General features: G+C 37.5%; 1 protein-coding gene across 1 annotated transcript in view; it reads left to right on the forward strand.

Moving 5' to 3' along the window:
* The first annotated feature begins 142 nt into the window (after positions 1 to 142).
* Positions 143 to 24134, forward strand: part of FHL5 (four and a half LIM domains 5) — a 44961-nt gene continuing 20969 nt past the window's right edge. The window contains exon 1 of the mRNA XM_055330411.1: positions 143 to 300. The gene's annotated coding sequence lies outside the window, so the exon portion shown is untranslated. The remainder of the gene's footprint in view (positions 301 to 24134) is intronic.

The following is a 24134-nucleotide window of genomic DNA, read 5'->3' on the forward strand; positions in this document are numbered from 1 at the left end:
GGATATCCTGCAGAGAATTTGTTACAACTCAAAGTAAAAATTGACAAGGAGTGCTTTTTCAGCCCAGTAGGAGTCAGCTATGTGCATATCACAAGACTTGGAGGAAACCCACTCACCCTCCTATTTCCTTCTGCAAAGCTGAAAAGGCTGCAATTGGGAGGCACCCTCAGATAGTTCTGGTGGTCCATTCTGTTCCTTTTGGAGTTGACATTTAAATGTGCTGGAGGAAAAAAAAAATAATCATCGCATATTCTTCTTTCATACTCTTTAAATCACAGGAAAAAGCAGCCTCAAGAAAAAGTAAGTTTTGTTTTCTTTTCTGTAATGTTTCCTTTGTGTTTCTTTAGATGGTATTTCGGCTTTAATTTTATTTTTTAAGTATGAGACATCCTTATAGACTTTCTAGTGACTGCTTATGAGAAAATGTTTCCTTGGCAAGTAAGTGCGTATGTCAAAGTTTTTCAGAAACTTTTCAAAAGTCAGTTGAGCCAGCAGTTGTCAAATTTTATAAGCTGAGCTTTTCAGATTTCTCATTTCAATAATATATGTATGCGGAGGCCGCATAGTGGTCAGATAACTCTTTAGAGTTGCCTCCTATGTTGTGAAAATGGTCTTTATACATGGGGGTATACCTTTGTTGCCAAAAAAGGGGGTGGCAGGATTCTGGGGACTTATTTGGCTTAATTTATTTAAATGACTAACTTTATTACTGCAGTTATTTTATGGCTGAGTCTATATATCCAGAGTACATTCGAAATCACTTACAGTTTTTAAGTGAGTTAGTGAGAATCCTGCTATCGTCAAGAAAAATCCACCTACTTTCCAGATGCAGGCTTAAAGACCGTACCTACTATGAGGTTTTCGAAGACTGCAGTGAAATAAATATCTGTGTGTCTGACCAACACAAATACATAATGTGTTATAGGAATCGAAAGCATTGCTTTTTTTTTTTTTTAATTATTCATGAGAGGCACACAGAGAGAGGCAGACATAGGCAGAGGGAGAAGCAGGCTCCCTCAGGGGGACTCGATCCCAGGACCCGGGATCACGACCTGAGCCAAAGGCAGACGCTCAACTGCTGAGCCGCCCAGGTATCCCAAAAGCATTGCTTCTTGAAGCGAACAGTGTAACTTCAGCAAAAACACGCATCCCACATGTTTACACTTTCTCCCTCACCAGTTTTTAGTCAGGCCCTCTTTACTGTCTGCCAGCCATTTGAAAAGTGAATGCAACTCCTCAGCTGTCAGTTTGAGGTTCAAAAATGTGGAAACTAAAAAAACATCATTAGTAAAATGTGTAACCCTTATAAATAAAACGTAAGAAAACCCTCAAGTCATTTTAGCTGTCATTTCACATCCACAATATCATCCTGTATAAATGCTAGCATTTTCATTAGTGAAGGCTATAGATTAATATTTAACACAAATACTGCGAACATGTGTCAAACAAGGTATTTCGTAACATATTTGTTATGATATATGCCTGCAGCCATGATCCAAATTGTTTGATGGGGAAGGTAAACTCCGATGTCTGTTTTCCACACTTGCTCTATTTATTTCCACATGTTATCATTAGTTGCCAATTCTGAGCCTGTCCTCCCTACCTAAGAGCAGCACATTTGCATTTTAATGTCACATCACCTCACTGACAAGTTTACCTCTCATTTTTATTATACTTGCCAACAACGTTTTGAAAAAAGGTGGATTAATTTGGGTTCCTTAGGCAAGCCTCGTCACTTTCTACTGTAATATTGAAAATAAATGTTCTTCTAGAACACATTGGAAGAACTTTGATTTGTTTCTTTTTTTTTTTTTTTTTTTTTTTTTTTAAATTTTTTTTTTTTAATTTTTTTTTATTTTATTTTATTTATTTATGATAGGCACACAGTGAGAGAGAGAGAGGCAGAGACACAGGCAGAGGGAGAAGCAGGCTCCATGCACCGGGAGCCCGACGTGGGATTCGATCCCGGGTCTCCAGGATCGCGCCCTGGGCCAAAGGCAGGCGCCAAACCGCTGCGCCACCCAGGGATCCCTGATTTGTTTCTTATGTTTTCAATCTAGGAAATATGATTCTTTAGAATTGAAAACCAGATACTTGGGTTCACATGGAAAGTTCTGAGTCAGATGTCAGTTAAACTAACATGTATTTCCGTGTTCTTGTAATTGTCTTTTTCCTCTCTGTCATCATTTTTCTTGGTTACCTTTTGATCCCCTGGAAATGATCAGTTTGAGCATTTATCTATCTCCACAGACTACAGATGCCCTTAAGAATATGACAAAACAAAACAACAAAAATGCCTATTGCAAATAGATTTTTTAATGACATTTGTGGGGTTGATAGACTCCTGAAATCTGCCCTCAAGTATTCTCTGGGGTCCTGATTATGAACCACTGTTTTCTGTGAAGCCAGAAACCTCAGCTTCAGGCATACCTTGGTGCCAGTGTGGGGGTTCACCAAATCTTTAAAAAGGTTAAGGTGGAAATACACCTCAACTGTCTCTCTAAACTGTCCTCATCCAAAGACAGGTAAGGCTAAGGCGAGGATTTTAGATTAAGGGTTAATTTTTAAAGCAGGTGCTTAGTTCATTCATGGCCATACTGTGTGTCATGGAAATAAAAGTGGAGTCTTCAAGTAGTAGAACAATTCCTTTTGTAGACAGCAAGGCTTAGGATGGAAGGGTGATAGGATTAACCCACTGAAGACCCCAGACTGTGGAATAGATAGCTGCAGAGAGGTCTTCCTGTTTCTCTGATCATCCTCCCAATCTCCATACCTGCCTACTGGAACATAAAAGGAAAGATCTAAACAGGTACCTGTTACCTCACACCCTCTCTTCAGGGCTCACAGTCTTTAACCTTCCCTTCTTTATTGGCTCCTTCCATCAGCACTTAAACATGCTCACATTTCCTGTCTTAAAACGCCTCTGCTTCATTACTGAGCTCCTCCAGTTCTCTCCCTCAGCTTCATAGATCAATCTCCTGAAGGGTTGTCTACACTCTATTAATCTCTACCTCTTCTTGAGTCCCACTTCTCAGTCTATTGCAGTCTGCTTCATCCTCACCAGTTTTCCCCAGCTCTCATGGAGCTTATCAATCACTAGCATATCGCTATATCCAGCAGACATTTCCCGTTATCTATTCAGTGTCTCAAATCAATTTAACCCACTTTCCACACCTTGAGACACTCTCGACACAGAGCTTCCATGATCCCAAACTCTTGGTTCTCTCCTACCAAGACCACCCTTCTCGGTCTATTGTGCAGATTCCCCTTCTCCTCTTCTGTATCCTGGACTCCTTTTCTCTTTCTGGACAGTCCCATTGCCTCAGTTATCATCTGTTCTATAGGCTAATGAATCCAAAATCTAGATCTGAGATATTTTCTCTGAGCTATTGTCCGCTGGATACAGAACTACAACTACCCAGAGGAGGCTTGGATTCCAGTGAGCAAAATGGAGGAGGAGGGAGGAACATCAGGGACAACCAGGACTTGCCCTAAGACCCCTTCCAACTTGCTCAATTAAGTTACATGGTTTCTCTGCCATTTTTTATGGTTTCCAGTGCACTTTTAGGACCTGGCTAAACAGCTCTACTTAGCTGCCCCAAAGTCTCAAATCTCATGATTTAATCTAAAACTAAATTCATCATTTTCCTCTCCTACCCCCTACCTTACTTCCCTCCAGTAGACTCTTATATAGTAAATGACACCATGATGAAATCAGTTGCTCAAGCCAGAAACTTGGGGGAACTAACTCCTACCCTCCCACAACTTAGATATCTTTGGAGACCCAAAGCATCTTCCAAGTTCTGGCAAGGCTGCGTTGGGCATTCTCCTACACTTCTCCTGTCACTACCACCGTCTGATTTCAGGCTGCCATCTTCCTTCACTTGGTGAACAGTAGCCCTTTCACTGGTCTCCTTGCCCCAGAATTGTCCTCTTCTACTTCATTCTCCTTTCTGAAGCCAGAACGATTGACCTACAACAATAGGGCTAAACACACATGTAATTTTGCCAACCTCTCACTTCACACTTTCCCTTGACTCCCTATTGGCCTTAAGATAATGTCCAGATTCCTTCTCAAGGTTAAGGAGAAACAACAGCATAGGGGATTAAAATAGATCTCTTCAGAGGTTAAGGAGCTCAGATAGGACCTGGTCTTTGTTAAAATGCAGATTCTGGTTCTGTAGGTCTGGGTTGATGCCTGAGTATTTACATTTCTAACCAGCTTCCTGGTGAAGCTGATAATATTTATCCAAGGACCATGCTTCTCATGTCACACTGGCTGGAGTTCAAGTCCCACCTGTGTCACTCACTAGTTCTGGGAACTTGAAGAAGTCACGTAGGCTCTGTATGTCTCTTTTTCCTTGTATATAAAGTGGAGATTATGATGCTATACCTTTTTCCTAGGTTTGTTATGAGGAATAAACACCTCATATAAAAACTACTTGCAACATTGCCTGGTACAGAGTATTAACATTGCCTCTCCATTCTTCTCCAAACCAATTTTTACTATGGCACTGATGTGCATGTGTGCACACACACGCTCACACAAACTACTGCTCACTCATACCAAATGATCTTCAGCAAATTAAGAATAGGGAAAATGCCTCTTTTCTGTCAAGCTTCTATAGGCATATTTTGGCAGAGCCCTCTGCACACAGACCTAACTCAACTCAGTCACCCTCATCTTTTAGATCTCACAGTTCAGGTGCTGCATCCTTCAGGAAGTATTTATAGACTACCCTCCACCCAAGTCCACATTATGTACCACTTTTGCGTATTCTCACATTACTGGTGTGCCCTCTGGTCTCATATTATAATCTACTTTATCTACATCTCCTAAAAGACTATCTGTGTCTGTAGACTAAAGGACTGTGGCAATTATTGCTGACTTTGTAGTATCTCACACACTCTTTTGTAGGTTGCAGGGATCGATAAGGAATGAATGCATTTTATAGATACATTTCCAAAGACCTGTAAAATGAGAAATGGAGACAAGGATCAGAAAGCTTTAAGATCTGGTTTTAAAAACGGGAAATAGGGCAGCCGGGGTGGCTCAGCGGTTTAGCACCGCCTTCAGCCCAGGGTGTGATCCTGAAGACCGGGGATTGAGTTCCACATTGTGCTCCCTGTGTGGAGCCTGCTTCTCCCTCTGCCTGTGTCTCTACCTCTCTCTCTCTCTCTCTCTCTCTGTATGTCTCTCATGAATAAATAAATAAATAAATAAAATCTTAAAAAAATATAAATTTAAAAAGGGAAATATTGGATGTAACCCTCCAAAATCTCTTCTGGGTTCGACTGTTAACACACTGGAAAGGGAGGGAAAAGTTTCAAATTCACAGAATAAATAAACAAGGTTAAAAAGTCAATGAAATGGCCATAGTGTGATACAGAGAAGAGAGTCAAGGCTTTGAAGTCTGGTCCATGTGGACCATTCATGTGGAGTGCCCTATGAACTCAGACAAATGAGTTTGCCTCCCTGCCTTAAAGATGAAATAAAAGCACCCATTTTGTAGAATTTCGTATTACAGTAAAAGTCATTTTTTATTTTTATTCTCAAATTCTTCTGTAATACTTCCGTGGCTACTAGCAAAGATTTGAGATACTCCTTTGCTAATTCACTTTGCCAGAGCAGTACTCACCAAATGGATCCTTACTTTATTTTTCAGTAGATTACTTTGATGTATCAGATTCTCCCTTCATGTTAAAGAATATATTCTCTGAGTCTCTTTGCAGTTTAATCACAATTATAACACTGAAGATGGTGGGGAATGGGCTTCGGGGTTCCTGTCTTCCAGCTTAACTCTGTTCTCTTTAATGATTCTTTATAGCTGTTCATAAGACAATTTAATTAACATGGTCATGTAACTCCTAATGTTTGAAAAGAGTATTAATAGTTGTCCAGATCGAGATATCAAACTTTTTTTTCAGACCCAGAAAGTCCTACATGAGGTCATTCATTCATTCATATATTCATTCATTCATTCATCAAGTAGACCAAGCCAGTATAGCACCTAAAGAAAAACTGATCAAATTGTTCAGTTTTCTTTAGAGCATGAATCTCTACATTAAGTTGATGGCCAGTTCCTGAGTCTCCTATGAACAAGAAATGGTCTATCATAAATTTTGACCAAATGCCTCTCAGTATAGAACAATGCTTCGATCTTGTGGAAAACTGTGTCTTAACATAAAGATCAACATTTCTTTCTCAGATTCATGAGTATAATTTGCATCCAGAAAACAATAAAAGAATCTGACACTAACTTGTCATACTACCTAAATGAAATAAGATTTGATTTTTCAAAATGATTTCTGGTCTTATAATTACATTCACTCTATTAATCCATTCTCTTGAACATTTTTATAGTTATACTGTCACTGAAGATTCTAATCTGTGAGAGTTTTTTTAATTAAATAACTGTACTCTTAAGTTTGTTCAATATTTTATTTTTCCTTATTATTAAAGTGACACATTGTACAATTTTTATAAAGTAATGAACAGTGAAAATGTTTTTTAAAAATCCATAACTTCAATCAAGAGGCCTAACATTTGAGCATAATTTTTTCTAAACTTGTTTTCTACTCTTTAATAATATTTATGTGGTTGAGATCACACTTATTATTCACTGCATACTTTTTTTCTTTTTTACTAAAATCAACATCAGCACCATTTTGCCATGTCATTACTTTTCCAAGTACCATATTAATAATTTCTAGTATTATTTTAAAAGTCAGTTAATAATTTTATATTCGTTTAAGCAGCTTGTAGAAATCCTTTTCAAATCCTAAACTTAAGCATGCAGTCAACAAAATATAACTAAAAAACAAAAAATATACTTTGAAACTTTGTATCAGGGATCAGTAAACATTTTTTGTAAAGGGCTAGACAGTAAATATAGAAATTACTTAAAATAAAAATAAAATTTAAAAAAAAGAGCCATAAATGGAAGAGTGTGGCCATGTTCCAATAAAACTTCATTTATAGACACTGAAATTTAAATTTCATATCATTTAACATGTCAAAACATTGTATTCTTCCTTTGGGCCTTTTTTTTTTTTTTTCATCATTTAAAAATGTAAAAAGCTGTGTTTAAGTCTCAGGCCGTACAAACACAGGCAATGGCTAGATTTTGGTCCTTGGGCTAGAGTTAGCAACCTCAAATCTGAAGCCTGGTTTCAAGAACCCTGGCTTCACCAGGTTTGAGAAGCTTCTGTGTTCACAAGCATATATATACATTCTTAAGAAGAGGTAAATAGCTTTTATTAGATGCTAAATAAATTCTTAAACTAGAATGTTGAAAAATCACTGTTTCAGATAATATACATGAAAGCACTTTGTAAACCATAATCATTTTTTTTAAAGGCTTTATTCATTTATTTGAGAAAGAGACAGAGAGTGCAAGAGCATGAGGGTGGGACAGAGGGATAGGGAGAAGCAGACTCCACTGAGCAGGGAGTCTGATGTGGGAGCTCCATCCTAGGATCCTGGATCATGACCAGAGCCAAAAGCAGCTGCTTAACCGACTAAGCCACCGAGGCACTCCAACCATAAATCATTATTAAAACACATATTGATACTTCACTTATGATGTTATTCAATTAAACCCCAGGTGATCTGAAAAAAAAATTGATTAATAGAAATAAATGTATGCCATTATCCAAATTGCACCTGGGAAACTGCTACTTGAAATCCAAAAACCTTATAAATTATAACTTAAAGAGAAAATAGTTAAGTTAAATTCCCAAACACACTTAAACTAAGAATTAACAGTTATTCTGATTAAGGCAATTAGAATATGTATTCTGTTTGGTTTTTGACGGAGCCAAGAGCTTAGAAAGAATGCTATGCATTCCTTCATTTTGTTTTTAAGTTTTAAACTACAAAGCTAACATAATCAGAAAATCCTAATTAAAAAAAAAAGATTTTATTCATTTATTTGAGAGAGAGAGAGAGAGAGAGAGAGAGAACATGAGCAGGGGGGAAGGGCAGAGGGAGAGGAAGAAACAGTCTCTGGGCTGGATCATGACCTGAGCACAAGGCAGACACTCAGGCGTCCCCAGAAAATCCTAATTTTTAAATGCCATAATTAATTAATTAATAAAATAATTAATAAAAGCTGGTGTATATATATATTACCTCTCTCCTCTCCTTTCCCCGTGTATGCATACAACACAGTTTAACAGACTGAGGAATAAAACCACTTTTATTGTGACATACGTGTGGATCTGAAAGTTCCATTTAATCATGTGTCTCTACTTTTAGAGTTCTAAAACGATTGCGAAGTAGACACACGTGTCCTGTGTGAATCAACTCATTATCAGTTTTATTATTATTAAAGCTGAATTGGAAAACAAGGTTTCTTCCAAGACCGGCCCCTCCCAGCCCAGGGTGGGAAGAGAACGTGGGCTCCTTCCCTGGGCTTGAACAGGGCAGTGGGCTCCCTCCAGGGCGGGGGGCAGTTGCCACCTGCGCACTGGCAATTTCCACCACAGTGATGGGGAGAGAGTAGTTTTACCCTCGAGAGGACACCCTTTGCCCAGTTATCAGTTAAGTCGCTCAAGTGTAATAGAATCCGAGATCCAGGGGAGGGATGTTTTATTCCCATAATTTCAAAAGAGAAATTCCTTTAAACGAGTATAGAAACCTAAAGAAATGAGAGTTCTTATAGGATTTTTTTTTCTCTCATGATTTTGAATTCAAAAAAGCATTCCTGGTTTCTTATAAATTTAAGTCCATCAATGTGAATTGCCTCAATGCCAAGTAAGAGATTTTTAGTTAGCAGTGATATCATAGACCTGCTTTTACAAAGTGTGATCTTCAGTTGACCAAGAGGAAAACAGTAGGCCAAAAATATTTGTAGCAATGTATGTTGAGTTTTCAAAGCTCTGACATGTAAAAATATTTAGTTTCAAAGTGACTTTTTTTTTTTTTTTTTTTTTTTTTTTGTTCAGCTATGGTCGAAATGCTGCTCTCCAGGTATGGTCCTTGAAGCCACTCTCATTGTTGCTCCCCAGCTTGTCATTCATACCCCTCAGCATGCTACTGCACCACCTCCACAGCCGTGTGGACTCCCCACTGCTTAGGAACCTTTCCCCACCTTCTACTAGAGAGACCTGCCTTATTCAACCTTCGAGACACAGCTCTAGAAGGTTTACTTGGAAGTTTTCTAGAAATTTCCTGAAACTTCCAGAGCACCCCATGCATTTGTCCAAGTATTTCCACATTTCATCTCTACTTTCTGCCCTCATTCTTCCATCTGCAATATTTACTGAATACTCAGCATATGCTGGTAATATGCTAGACACCGGGAATCTGGTGGGAACAGAGCATCTGTCCTGCCTGAAGTTCACTGTTGAGCGGGAAAGACAGATGATTAACTAGAGCTAAGGTGAACTGTTTGTGAGAAGTACGGAGAGCCAAGCATCATGGATGGCTCAGAGTTGGGGCCATGGCTGTTGGATATTGTTGAGTTTAAAAATGGAAGAGCCAGATTATGAAAGGTCTGGAATGCTATGCTAACGAGCTTGGATTATGAAGGTCACAGGAAGTAGTGTGATTCAAACCCCAGGCATTTAAAGCCTCCGGGTTGGCCTTAATTTATAAAACGGGAGGAGAATGGCTCTTTGGCTCTAAACCTTTTAAGATTCTGTGGCCAAACTATCTTACATCTTTCTTCCTGCATTCATTCAACACATATTTGAGCCAAGCTCTGTTTCAGGTGCCAGGGACACAGCCCTGAACAAGGCAGGAGAGGCCTCTGCTTCTGCGTGTGTGACACACTGGTGTGCCTTAAAAATTCATACACTGAGTAATGCTTCAGGTGAAAATGAAAATAATGCTAAATCTTAACCAATGTTTGTCAGTCACTACTGTGAACATTTGGTTTCCAAGGGAATGATAACAGATTTTCTCATTTACTTTCCCTACAAAATTAGCACGAGCAACCTGAGATCAACACACCATGTAGGTGTAAACCATGGTTGCTGAGTGAGCCAGTGAGCACTTGGACTGTGGTCATTTTCCTTTGACAGATGCCAAGAACCCACTTTGTCTAAATCTCTAAGACTGAAACAGATAAAAATTAAATTAAAGCTGGTTTTAAATATCACTGTCACCCCCTCCATCACCAATAAATTTTAAACTGTCAAGAGAGTAGTTTGAAATTATTGATTAGTGTTATCACCAAAGCACAGGATATAGTACTGCCTTGTATCTTTTTAAATCACATTGTTGTAGGAAGAAGATTATTTTGCTTCAGGCAGAAACACTGGAAAAACTAGTTAACATCAACTTCCACCACCGGCCCCATATCCCCAACCCAAACACCCCCCCCCACACACACACACACACATACCACACAGCACACATAGCCACACATATTCATATACACGTAAACATACAAGCCACACATACAAACACATATTCACAAACATACAAGCCACACGTGCACACACATTACTTTCTTTTCTTTTTTCTTTCCTTTTTTTTTTTTTTTTTTAGGTGAGGATGCAGAAAATGAAACCAAATGTGGTTTTGGATTTTTTTTCCCAACTCCAGAGTAAACCAATAATAACTATAATAAACAAAAGCTAAATTGAAATTGAATTGCCTTGAATGTTGGAGGGGACATGTACTTGCTTTTGAGGAGAATTGGTTTCTTTTGTACAGCTAGAGGCAGCTTGGCTTGAGCTACTGGATGCACCTCTCTGTTTATGCTTGTGAGGTTGTTACCTGGTCAGTAATTCAACCCTAGAGTGCCAGATACAAATGAGGAGAGCTTTTGTTTCTTTTTCTTTGGGAAAAATCACAGCAGGAGCCAAAGCTGTCACTCCATACAAGCTCTGTGTCTATCTATGTATGAAAACAACAACAAACGGCTTCCATTAGAGCTGGAAATCTGAACTCTGGTGGAGGCTCTTCCACTAACTACTTTGTCAGCTTTAAAAAACAGTCAGTTTGCCTTCCTGAACTTCAGTTTTTCTCACTTATTAGATGAGGAGAACAAACTGGGGAATTTCAAAACATCCCTCCCAGCTCCTAGATTTAGTGGTTCTGTAAAAATGTGATTGGATCAGAAGTATGCTTTTATATTATAGAGAAGCAAAAATATCAAAATGACTGCAGCAGTAAGAGGCCTTATCTCTGAATATCTTACTGTACCCATAGGGATTCCTTTTACTGAGTTTCCCAGAATTCTCTCCTGGGCTCTCCCTCTTCACCCTCCTCGTTCTGATGGTCAATTTTTTTTTTTAAGTATACTATTATAGATGAGATTGTGCAACTGATGGTCAATTTTTTTTAAAGTATACTATTATAGACGAGATTGTGCAACTAATTTACTGGAGGGTGAAAGTGAATTGTTTCTCCTTGAAAAACAAGGTCTCACAAAGCAGAACTGAGAAACAAATTGTAAAAAATTACCAAAATGGTGGTAAATGTAAGCTTCTTAAAGTGTGCCATGAAACTGGTATCCAGTTTTCGCCGATCTTAAAATCTTTCATGTTTGTTTAACCACCTGGTCCTTTATAGGTCACTCATTACAAAGTCGTAATCAAGTCTAAAAAGAAGCTTGCTAAAATGCATGCAAATGACAAACATGGTAAATAAAGTAGTGTATGAGATTTTTAAAATTCATTTTGATTAGCAGTGTGGGTGCTTACAAAATTTTATTTAGAAGATATATTCCATTTTTCCTAATCTTTCTGGAAAGTAACTATGAATACCATCTTCAGTGTTTAGTTTCCATATCTGTAAAATGAGTTGAAACTGATTTATCTCGGGATCCCTGGGTGGCGCAGCGGTTTAGCGCCTGCCTTTGGCCCAGGGCGCGATCCTGGAGACCCGGGATCGAATCCCACGTCAGGCTCCCGGTGCATGGAGCCTGCTTCTCCCTCTCCCTATGTCTCTGCCTCTCTCTCTCTCTGTGTGTGACTATCATAAATTTAAAAAAAATAATAAATAATAAAAAATTAAAAAAAAAGAAACTGATCTATCTCTTCTAGTTCTTATAGTCTATGATCAGGGACAAGACAGTGAAATAAATTTAGTCTTTATATTTCTGTTAAGATTTTATTTAATTTTTAAAATAGGCCATGAATGTATTGGAACGAAATACAAAAGGTACAAAAGGCTATACAGAGCAAAAAGTGAACCTCCCCACCTTCCCTGTCTATTCATCACACTGGGTCTTATGGATTCTTCAAGAATGACTCTAAGTTTGTTCTTTTTAAGAGAAAGTGCATGAGCCCAGGGGTTGAGGCAGAGGGAGAGAGAACCCTCAGCAAACTCCACGCCCAGCCAGCGCTGAGCCAGAGGACCTGGGGCTGGATCTCATGACCCTGAGATCATGATCTGAGCTGAAATCAAGAGTTGGATGCTTAGCCAACTGAGTCACCCAGGCCCCCGGACTCTAAGTATTTTTTAAGTGAAATGTCAGTTGATAAGAAGCCAAGATTGGTTTTGATCAATACTATATATTACATTATTAGGATAACAAATTGTAGATGTTCTTAAAATTTTGTCATTTTCCATCTACAGTTACTCTAATCTCTATATACTTTCCTCCTCAGCAATGTTTATACTTGCATAATTCATCATTGTTTGTAAGGTATTTCTTTTTTTTTTTTGTAAGGTATTTCAGTATATGTTATCTCATTTGCTCCAAAGCACCGTTTATGAATATCATTTACAATATTCTATTTCTGCAAGGCAGAATAAAAATGCCATTTTTTTTTACTATATATATTTAGGTGTTGCCAAAATGCCAAACAGGCTGCTGATAACTGGTTTTATAAAATGTTACTGGTACCCGTCCCAAAAACCCAACTGAAAGTTAAGAATTTGATGATAGGGACACCTGGGGGGCTCAATCAGTTAAGGGTCTACCTTCAGCTCAGGTCATGATCTCGGGGTCCTGGGATTGAGCCCTGAGTCTGGCTCTCTGGTCAGCAGGGAATCTGCTCCTCTCTCTCTGTGTCTCTCTCTCACTCTTGCTCCCTCTCAAATAACTTTAACTTTTTAAAATTAAATAATTAAAGAATTTGGCGATAGATTAGAAATGTCATGCATATGACAAGGAGCGCATATGCCTTATCACCCGCCCTTAGTAACAGGCTGCTGGGCTTCATGGAAGTGCTTGGGATTGTATCCTCCCAGGTCCATGAGCTCCTCCCATCAAAGGTCCAGCCCTCCTCTCTCCAGCCCTCAATACGCTCCATTGGAATAAAAAAGCTACAGGACCTATTAATTTTGAAAACAGAATAAAAAGATCCAAAGAAAGAGCAAATACCTACTCCATGCTTACAGTCATCTGCAAAACTGCTGATAGGCTTGCAAAGAGATAGGATCCTTGTTATCCTTTGATTTGACCTATCAGTTCAGAGGAAAAGAAAGGGTATCCGGCGCCTCTGCTCCAGGAATCAAGGAAAAGATGCCTGAAGAGTGTTTCAAGTCACTGGGGAATCATATGATGCCCCCAGCAGAAAATTCTAAGGCTGGAGGTGCTGTAGCTGCTCTTGAGCCATCATTACTTCAATAAAATAGAAATCCTTTAATAATTACCATCAATTTTATCCAAGACATTTTTGAAGTTGACCCAGTAAGTATGGGGTACTCCTAGGCTTCAAATGGAGTGCAGAAATGAGTAAGACACAGTGGTTGCTCTCAGTGACATTATGACTATAAGAAATACAACAAACCTCCAGAACATTTATAATACAAGGTAGAATGTAAACAATATCTAAGAGAAACACATAAGGCATTCATTAAACATTCATAATACAATTTATAAATGTGCCTTTGTATACCTTAAAATTCAGAAGTGTCTTCAGCTTTAAGTCTGAGATGAAATATAGAACTTGTTGACAGGCTGTCCTTATTTCAGAAGGTCCAAAAAGGAGCTCATCTTTCAGCATTGCGTTTTATGAATTTGAAGATCATAAACCAACAGAAGCTATAATGCACATTAATGCCAGGATATGTGAAAGCCAATATACTGTATGGTTAGACTTGACTTATTCTCAGGAAAGAATTATGTGATTGTGAAATCTTAATTATTGGTCTTAGTTAAATGGCCAAAAGTTTAACTGGAGTTGTCATTTAAGTAAGTCACGGATTTTAAAAACTATCTTATAGGCTCTGTTAGATAAAAAATACATATCTCATTTTATATTGGCTACCTTCCAAATAAAGAACACTCTTCATTTTCTTGGATAATTTCTAATACTGTTTTATCAGAATACAAATGGTTTATTTCTTGATTTTAAAAAATATTTGTTTTAAAGAAAATCACAGAAAGTATTTTTTTTTTTGCTTCATTCACCTATAAGGAGTATGTACTTTTAGTTATTTTAAGATTTTATAGGTTCAGATGAATTGACGGTCCTGTGATGATTAGAGCACTCAGCACAGTGCTTAGAACCATGGTTATTAAGGTAACCTGCTCTCAAGCCATTGTTTAAATTGAACATGTTTGTCATCCTCTTAAGGTGAATTAATTGAGCAAGGATTGAGCTTTCTCATCACTAATTATGGAGGGAAATTAGAGGCTATTTTAAAACATTGGGAAAATAAAATAGCCATCTTGGCTTTACAATGATCAATTCACAATCTCTTTATAACACATGATATTGAACTCAAAAATGGAAAGAAAAAAGTACAAAAGACATTGTATTTCCTCTCTGATGAAGTAATTCCCCAGACCATAGCAAATTTTTCATGTGATCTCGTACACTCAAACACTTGGTCCTATAGGGGTGATTCCATTGATTGGTGTGTGTTACGTCTAGACATGGTCAAGGCTCCAGATTCAGTCCTTCCTCAGTAGACTTAGTTTTTACAATGGCAGATCACGCTTCTTGCTAAATGAGTTTGTATTTGTCATTAGATGCAAGGGGAAGCAGATAGAAACAGTGTTAAATAGATGAATCAATGGAGGTCCCTCCTCAGTGCTCAGAAAACAGCTATTAGTGTTTACATATTGATAGTACTTAATGAGTATGATGAAGGTAATCTTCAGATGAAAGGAAGACCAACAAAACAAACTGATACAATTACTACCCTTGAGGAATTCCATAGAGAATTTGTTGAATTTTCCAAAAAGTATAGAGGAGGCAGGGGAAATACTTTCTAATATTGATATTAGATCCGCAGTGTCCTCATAGACTCCATCTGTAGGAAATGGGGTTGATTCGGGGGATTCATATATAAGAAGCATTCACCCTACCCTACCATGTGCTGACCCTATGCTAAATACTTTTAGATAAACTGTCTCTTTTAGTGCTGTCCCTTTGTTTACCAAACCCTGCACTTAATCAGAATCTCAACCAGACTTTGAGGAGACCCTAAGTCCACCTGGGAACTGGATGTGCTCTTCCAGAACACCTTTTACCGAAATAACAGCAATTTTGCAGGAAGTAGAAGAGAAACTCAACTTATACCTACTGAAGTGCCTGTGGTTCCTTTGTGATCAAAATTGTAGAAGCAAACTTGATGATGAATTTAAAACCAGAAAACTGGGATCTGAATAGAAAGAGGTTTAGATAATATAGTTTCACTGTAAAAGGAATGGTTTCTTTTGGTCTCGAAATTTTTCTTTCTTTTTATTTAAAGATCTTTATTTATTTATTCATGAGAGACACACACACACGGGGGGGGGGCACAGAAACACAGGCAGAGGGAAAAGCAGGCTCCACACAGGGAGCCCAATGTGGGACTCGATCCCGGGTCTCCAGGATCACACCCTGGACTGAAGGCGGCGCTAAACCACTGAGCCACCCGGGCTGCCCTTGAAATTTTTCTTATATCCCAGTGAGGGGAAAAAAAAAAAATCAAGGATAGCATTAAACTTATATATTTCATAAGAGCTCTACTTCTCTTATTTTTAAAGAATATAATGTTTGATAAAATATAGTTATATGTTACCATGATATATTTTACTATTTCAGTAATAGCTGACTTAATTAAATGATTCTGAATGTAATCCCCCCAAGAAAACCATCAAAGCACTTTCTCTTCTTTGTTAGTATCCATAGGACAAATTAAACAGATGGAAAGCTCTGTCAGCTGTTTTGTTTCATGGGAGAGTAGTTCATCAACTCTCAAGAGAATTCGTATTTGACCTCTCCACACAAGACATTCAGCTTCCAACAAACTGGGCTTGCAAATATGTCCCTAGAGACTAATATCAAACATTCCACCACAATTCTATGATGCTTCTTTTAGGTTATTTTTGATTGATGGCCTGAAGTTATGGCTTAAGTTATTTTTAAAATTGTTTGTTGAGTTTTTAAAAAGTAGTGTTTGAGGGGGGAAGAAAATAGCCTCCTTCTTCAAAATGGGAACTACAATTATAATTGCACATTTTCCATCAAGTCAAGTACACCTACAGCTAACTTACCCATGACTTTCCCATTCTTCATCTCACTCGATTCTTGGGTGGGATCCTAAGCAGCTATTGTTGTTCTCATTTATAGTTAAGGAATATAAGGGCCAGAAGGCTAAATGGTTTCCACAACAGTGGATAAGTTACATGCTAGTGCAAAAGCAACCAGTGCAACAATCTATAATTTCTGATTTTTAACCTAGTTCTTCTCAATATGTTATGTCTTGGCTTACAAGCAAAAACAGGTAAGAAAGTACATGCAGGTCTGCTGAACTCAGCCCTCAGAATCAGGAAAAGAAAGAAAAACCTAAAAGTAGAACTTCTTTCCAGTTATCCTAACTCCTTCATGTTTTTAAAATATGTGCATTTTGATTTATTCTGCTGTAGAACATACACTTATCCCATCTGGCCTAGTTTACACAGACTTTGGAAGATCTACTTTTTCATATATCTCATTTAACTCCCCCAGACTTTGTCAAATTCAGTCACTCAAACAACATTTCAACTAACATCAGAGATGTCAGAAGACAAAGACCTTGGTAATCTTGGTAAAGACATGGTTTGTCTCAAAACGTTATGTGCGCAGACTCGAAAAAGCCAGTGTAACTTCAACAGACAATTGAAGTATCTGATCCAACAACTCAAAAACTGCTAATAGGGGCACCTGGGTGGCTCAGTTGGCTAAGTGGCTAACTCTTGATTTCGGCTAAGGTCATGATCTCAGGATCCTGGGATCAAGCCCCACATCAGGCTCCACATTCAGCAGGGAGTCTGTTTCAGGATTCTCTCTCTCCCTCTCCTTCTGCCCCTCCTCTCCTGTGCATTCTCTCTCTCAAATAAATAATTTTTTTAAAAAACAAAACAAACAAAATAGAAGCATATTAGTGCCCCTAGTTTAGAGAAAAACACTTTAATAATATCAACAGATCAACCTTCTATTTCTGCTGTTTCTTTGATATCTTCCTCGGCTGGTAATGGAAGAGCCATCCAGCTGTCTTCTTCAGCTGCCCTCTCAGGGAAAGTGAAAGAACTCTCCTTGCCACAGACAGGCTCTAGGGTTTTACCTTCTGTTCCCTCACCTTCATTTCCAGTCCTTTGACATATTTGCCACATATATAAGAGATATAAATGAATTCACTACTCAAGTAGACATATAGCATAAAAATTCTTAAACTCTTTTCCTACTTGAGACTTTATCTTTTATTCTGTTTATAGAATTCTCTTGGCGTATATGTTTTCATCAGTACTTGTCTTGGACCCCAAGCCCTTAGAGACCAAAACATTTTCCAATCATTTTCTTTTTCAGTCATAAACCATGTTGTGAGGTCCTGCCATGCTTAGATCTGAGGTACACAAATGAAATAAGCAAATCCTTACTCTTTGAGTAGCTTGCAAGTGAGAGAGACACACACGTGAGACAAAAATACCATCACAAAATGTGGCAAAAGAAAAATAGACATTTGTATGAATTAATGAGAGCAACAGCTTTTTCCTGAGGGATATGAGAAAACTACAGAGAGGAGAATTTTTGACTGGACCTTGATGGATGAGGAGAAGCATCAGGCAGACAAGGTCAGTGTGACAAAAGAGGGAGGTATTAGACATAGAAGAAAAGCCACAGTGGAGCCTCAACAGCATAAAAGGATGTAGTGTATTTGAAGAATAAAGAGTCGCTAGAAGTGGCTAATGCATAGGTGGGGTGTGGGTGTGGTGGGCAGTGCTGGGTCTGGAAAGGGCTGGAAAGAAGGAAGAAGGTAGCAAGGTAGTAAAGGGTCTCTATGCTAACAAATGGAGTTTAGATTTCATTTTATAATCAAAACTGAGCTGTTGGAGGTTTTTTCCAGTGAGGGGAGATGATCAGAGGAGTCTGAAAAAGGTTCTTCTTGAGCATGTAGAGGATATTCTAGAACTCCCTATGGGAAATTGAGCTTATCATCAGAGGACAAAAGTCACGCAATAGAAATGTGCTTGGTTCTACTCAAGAGAGGAAGAAATCATTAATAATCTCTTCAGGTCAATGTAAACCACTACCACCCATCAGAGATATGAAGAGGTCCTAAGCTAAGATCTAAGGGATGCTTCTGAAGTGGTACCCAGTAAACATGTAGGGGATGTGGGCAGGGAGGAGGAGAGGAGAATGATGGAAACACTTGCCTCAGGAGACTAGGTGATTATAGAACTATGCACTACAGATGCTTTCTGTAACCATAGAGCATAGAGAAATAGACTTTGTTCAGTGAGGTCTCCAAAATGCTCCTGACTGGCCATCCCAGCAACGATTCAAATTAAAATCCTAAGTGGGAAAATCACAGGTAAATTCAGTTAAGTAGAGTTGGAATTCAGATTCTTCATCCAGTTTCTGTTTCTGGTGAAGTTTGGTATATCACTCACAAATTTCAAAGACTTAAACATTTGGTACTACTAACACTTCCCAAAAGGATTTTAATATTCCTTACACCACTTAGATTTAATTTCTCCCCAAGTTCTTCCCTAAAGAAAAGCAGAAACAAATCCACTGTACTGATTCAATGAAAGCCTGTATGGGCAATTGAAATACTCATGCAGCACTCTCACAGGACCATAGATGGATTTATATAGACTGAGCGAAGGTCCTTTGAATAATCAGATGGAAATTAAGCCAGAAATTCTAGTAAACGCTGAATTAAAGAACAGTGGACTCTTACATATGTGCCAAAGTAGTAGTTACTGCATTATTTGCATCTATTTAGCAAAATTTACAAATCCTGTATTAGAGACAAAAGTAATCTTAAATACCATTTATTGTATATCCTCTATTTTAAGAATTATAATCAATGTGATGATTTTATATATTACCTGCCTCCATGGGGAACAAAAAGCTGTTATCAAAACACAGTGTAAGTTGTACTTGGTTTATATTTAGAATAAAAAATAGGTGGTAATTCAACTACCTCAAGTAAATAAAATTCCTCAAAAATATGCTGACAATAAAGACATTGTTGGAAACCAGAGGCTCAAATTATATCTTTGTACATTTCAACTCCACCACAGAAAGGAAAATCCCTCTCACTTTTGAAACTTGTAATCCATGACAGGAGAGTAATAAGATACATACAGGTTGTCCTTGATTTGCACAATATTCATGCACAAAGCTCATGCATATTGTAACCATGTTTTTGCTTTGCACACTTCCATGGTACTGTGAGAGAGAAAGAGAGAGAAAGAATACAAAATCTGTGTATTCTATTCCCCCCTCTCTTGCATCTAAAATGGTCCCCCTCAGGTTCATTTTGATTCAGTCCATATGCATCCCAGACCCTCCCTGTTTGAACAACTTCCCTGACCACCATTAGCAGGCAAAGCTCTCTCTAGATATTGCTACACTCATGTAGATTATTTCTCTTTTGACAAACATAAGAAAGGATAATTTAATACATATTACCTTGCTTTTTTATCACCTCATGTTTTGAAACCCTTAAAAAAAATAAGCATTTCACATATAGGAAAGAATATATATATATGCAAAGTATAAAAGCAATTTGGTCTAAGAAATCAAACATTTCCTATGTATTTGTGTGGATTTTTTGAGTTTTGAGTTTTATTTAAATTGTAATTAGTTAACATATAGTAATACTAGCTTCAGGAGTAGAATTTAGTGATTCTTCACTTACACATAATACCCAGTGCTCAAAGACAAGTGCCCTCCTTAATGCCCATCTCCCATTTAACCCATCTCCCACCCACCACCCTTATAGCAACCCTCAGTTTGTTCTCTATAATTGAGTCTGTTTTATGGTTTGCCTCTCCTTTTTTGTTCCCCTATGTTCATCTGTTTCATTTCCTAAGTTCTACATATGAGTGAAATCATACAGTGTTTGCCTTCCTCTGACTGATTTATTTTGCTTGGCATAATATACTGCCTAGTTCCATCCATGTTGCAAATGGTAAGATTTCACTATTTGGTGGCTGAGTAATATTCCATGTTACTATGTGGTATTTATACCACATCTTCTTTATCCATTCATCAATCAATAGACATTTGGGCTCTTTCCATAATTTGGCTATTGTTAATAATGCTACTATAAACATTGGGGAGCATGTACTCCTTTGAATCAGCATTTTTGTATACTTTGGGTAAATACTTATGCTTGCTTCTATCTTTTGCCCATTTTTCCATTAGCTTATTTTTATGTCCTTTTTTAAAATATTTTATTTATTTATTCATGAGAAACACAGAGAGAGAGGTAGAGACATAAGCAGAGGGAGAAGCAGGCTCCCCACAGGGAGCCCGATGTGGGACTCAATCCCAGACCCCGGGATCACGCCCTGAGCCTAAGGCAGATGCTCAACTGCTGAGCCACCCAGGCATCCCTTATTTTTTAATTCTTATTGATTCATTGGAGTGTTTTATATATTCTGTATTCTAATCCTTGGTCATTTATATGTGTGGCAAATATCATCTGTTAACCTGTTATTTTGTGGTTCTCTTTTAATAGCATCTTTCAATGACCAATATTGTTTTCAAATTGTCAATCTGCTCATTCATAGTTTGTGTTTTTGCATCTTTTAAAAAACATTCACTAACTTGAGATCATAGAAATTTAATCCTATATTTATAAGTTTTGCTTTTCATATTGATAATGGAGTTCTTTTGAGTATAGTGTAAGGTAGGAATCCAACTCAATTTTTTGTAACCAATTATTCTAGGATCATTCATTGAGTAATTTTTTTACAGTCACTAAACTGAAATATTATTTGTATGTCAAATATATCACTATTTTTAAATATAAGTATATAAAAAATAAATCTATCATATTTATCTGACCTGATTTGGTTCTGATTTGTTTCATAACTGATTGGTTCTCCATTCTGTCCCACTTGGTCTTGGTTTATCTAGTTCTAAACTACATTTCCTTTTTTTTTTTTTTTTTAGATTTTATTTATTTATTCGTGAGAGACACAGAAAGAGAGAGAGGCAGACACAGGCAGAGGGAGAATTAGGTTCCACGCAGGAAGCCCAGTGCAGGACTCGATCCCGGGACTCCAGGATTACGTCCTGGGCAGAAGGCAGGCGCTAAACCACTGAGCCACCCAAGGATCCCCTAAACTACATTTCCTTAACAACTTTAAGCTTTTAGATTTCATATGACAAGTCTTCTCACAATCATAAAATTTAGATATATGGTGCTACATTTAATACAAGTATTATTTTTATTGCTTTCAAACATGATATATTATTTTAAATTTCATTTATTTATTCACGAGAGACATGGAGAGAAAGGCAGAGACATAGGCAGAGGGAGAAGCAGGCCTGCAGGGAGGCCCATGTGGGGTTCGATCCCAAGACCCTAGGATCACAACCTGAGTCAAAGGCAGAGGCTCAATCACTGAGGCAGCCAGGTGCCCCAAACATGGTTTTTTTTAACATTGTATTTCTGGCACATAGGGATTGTGTTGATTTTTGCATATTGGTTTTGTATCAAGAAACTTGCTAAACCCTCTTTCAGTGATAATAAGATTGAGCACAATCTCATTTTTGTTAGTGTTTAGACATCCTCTTTTGTGTATCTATTCAAGTCTTTTGCTCCTTTATTGGATTGTCCATTTTTTCCTTATTGATTTGTAGAATTTCTTTGTGTTCTGGATATGACTCCTTTGTTGATTCATGAGTTGCAATACCTTCTCTGATTCTGTGGTTCTTATTTTCACTCTCTTATCTTGAATATTTCTTAAATAGTGGTCTTAATTTTAATATAATCCAATTTATTAAATTTTCCCTATGTGGCTACTTTGTCTAAGAAATTTTTTCTAGGGTCCCTGGGTGGCTCAGTAGTTGAGCATCTGCCTTTGGCTCCGGCTGTGATCCCAGGGTCCTCCTCCCTCTGCCTATGTCTCTGCCTTTCACTCTGTGTCTCTCATGAATAAATAAATAAAATATTTTTTAAAAAAGAAAATTTTCCCTATTACAAGCAAATGAAGACATTTTCTGGTATTCCAAAAGGGATAGAAAAGCAATAGCACCTTCACAATAGTGCATTTCCAAGTCTATGAAGATGGCCTATCTTTTCTTTCCACTGATTTATTGGGTTTTCTTTATAGTCCTTCAAAATGTTCTATGTAGCAGTCTAATATATGCTTATTAGATTTATTACAAGGTATTTGAGGAGTTTTTAATGGTACCATAAATGACATATTTTTAAAACTTCATTTTCTGTTTGTTGTTATAAGAATTTGATTTTCGTATATAGATGCTTTATCCAGCAACTCTGTTAACTCACTTACAAATTTTGTTTTTTTTTTTTGTTTGTCTATTATAGAATCATTTGGATTTTCCTCACACAAAATCAGTCATTGGTAAATAATGACAGTCTATTTGTTCCCTTTCAATTCTGATATTTTTCATTTTCTCATCTTAGTGCACAGACCAATACCTCTCACATAAAGCTAAATAAAAGTGGTGATCACAAGCATTCTTTTCCTGTTTCTGATCTCAGAGTAAAAGCTATCAGCATTCACCATTAGATAAATATGTTTGCTATATTTTTTAAATTACATTGAGGAAATTCCTTTTGTTCTTAATTTACTAAGTTTTTTATTATGAATTGAAGTCGGAGCACCTGGGTAGCTCAGTTGTTTTAAGCGTCTGCCTTTGGTTCAGGTCATGATCCCAGAATCGTAGGATCAAGCCCCCGAGTTGGGCTCGAGTCTGCCTCTCCCTCTCCCTCTCCCCTCTTGCTCATTCTCTATCTCTCTCTCAAATGAATAAATAAAACCCTTCAAAAAAACTTTTTTAAATGAATTGAAAAGGCCTTTTCTAAATCTGCTAAGATAATTCTAAGACTTTCTCTCTCTCTCTCTCTCTCTCTCTCTCTCTCTCGGTAAATGTGGTGAAATAGAGTGATTCTCTTTTCACTTTAATTTTTTTAAAGATTGTATTTATTTATTCATGACACAGAGAGAGAGAGAGAGAGAGGCAGAGACACAGGCAGAGGGAGAAGCAGGCTCCATGCAGGGAGCCCAATAGGGGACCCAATCCTGGGTCTCCAGGATCATGTCCTGGGCTGAAGGCAGCGCTAAACCACTGAGCAACCCCCCACCCACACCCCCCGTCCCGGGCTGCCCTCTTTTTAATTTTAAACCAAAATTGCATTCTTGGGATAAAAGCAATTTATCATATGATTAATATTTTCAATATCACTAGGACCAATTAGTCATTTGAGGAAATATTGTATGTCTGCAAAATTTATTATTTATTATAAGTGTAATTGACCTATAAATTCTTTTCATTAATGTTTTCAGATTTTGGTATCAGAGTTTTAATGGGTTCAAAATTAACATATTTCTTGTTTATAATATTTGGCATAGTTTTATTAGGAGTGGTGCCATTTCTTAAGGCTTGGTAAAATTCAATGGTGAAGCCATTTGGGCTTGCATTTTACTGTGTGCATAGGCTTTTAATAACAAATTCAGTTTCTCTGATAGTTACCAACTAGTTGAAATTTTATATTCTTATATTACTTTTAATGTTTTATTTATCTTAGAAGTTTTCCACTTTATCCAAATTTTCTAATTCTTTAAAGTTGTTCCATATAGTCAATATTTATTTAAATATACCTACATATTTATAACTTTTGTTGCTTTTCACTGCTTTCTTCATCTCTGAGCTTCAATCTGAGATCAATGCTTTTTTGCCTGAAAAATGGTCTTTGGCATTTATTTTAATATGGGTTCACTGTGGATATATTCAGTTTCTGATTGTCTGAAAAATGTCTTTTT

The sequence above is a fragment of the Nyctereutes procyonoides genome, unplaced genomic scaffold, assembly GCF_905146905.1.
Source record: "Nyctereutes procyonoides isolate TBG_1078 unplaced genomic scaffold, NYPRO_anot_genome, whole genome shotgun sequence".
Taxonomy (NCBI): domain Eukaryota; kingdom Metazoa; phylum Chordata; class Mammalia; order Carnivora; family Canidae; genus Nyctereutes; species Nyctereutes procyonoides.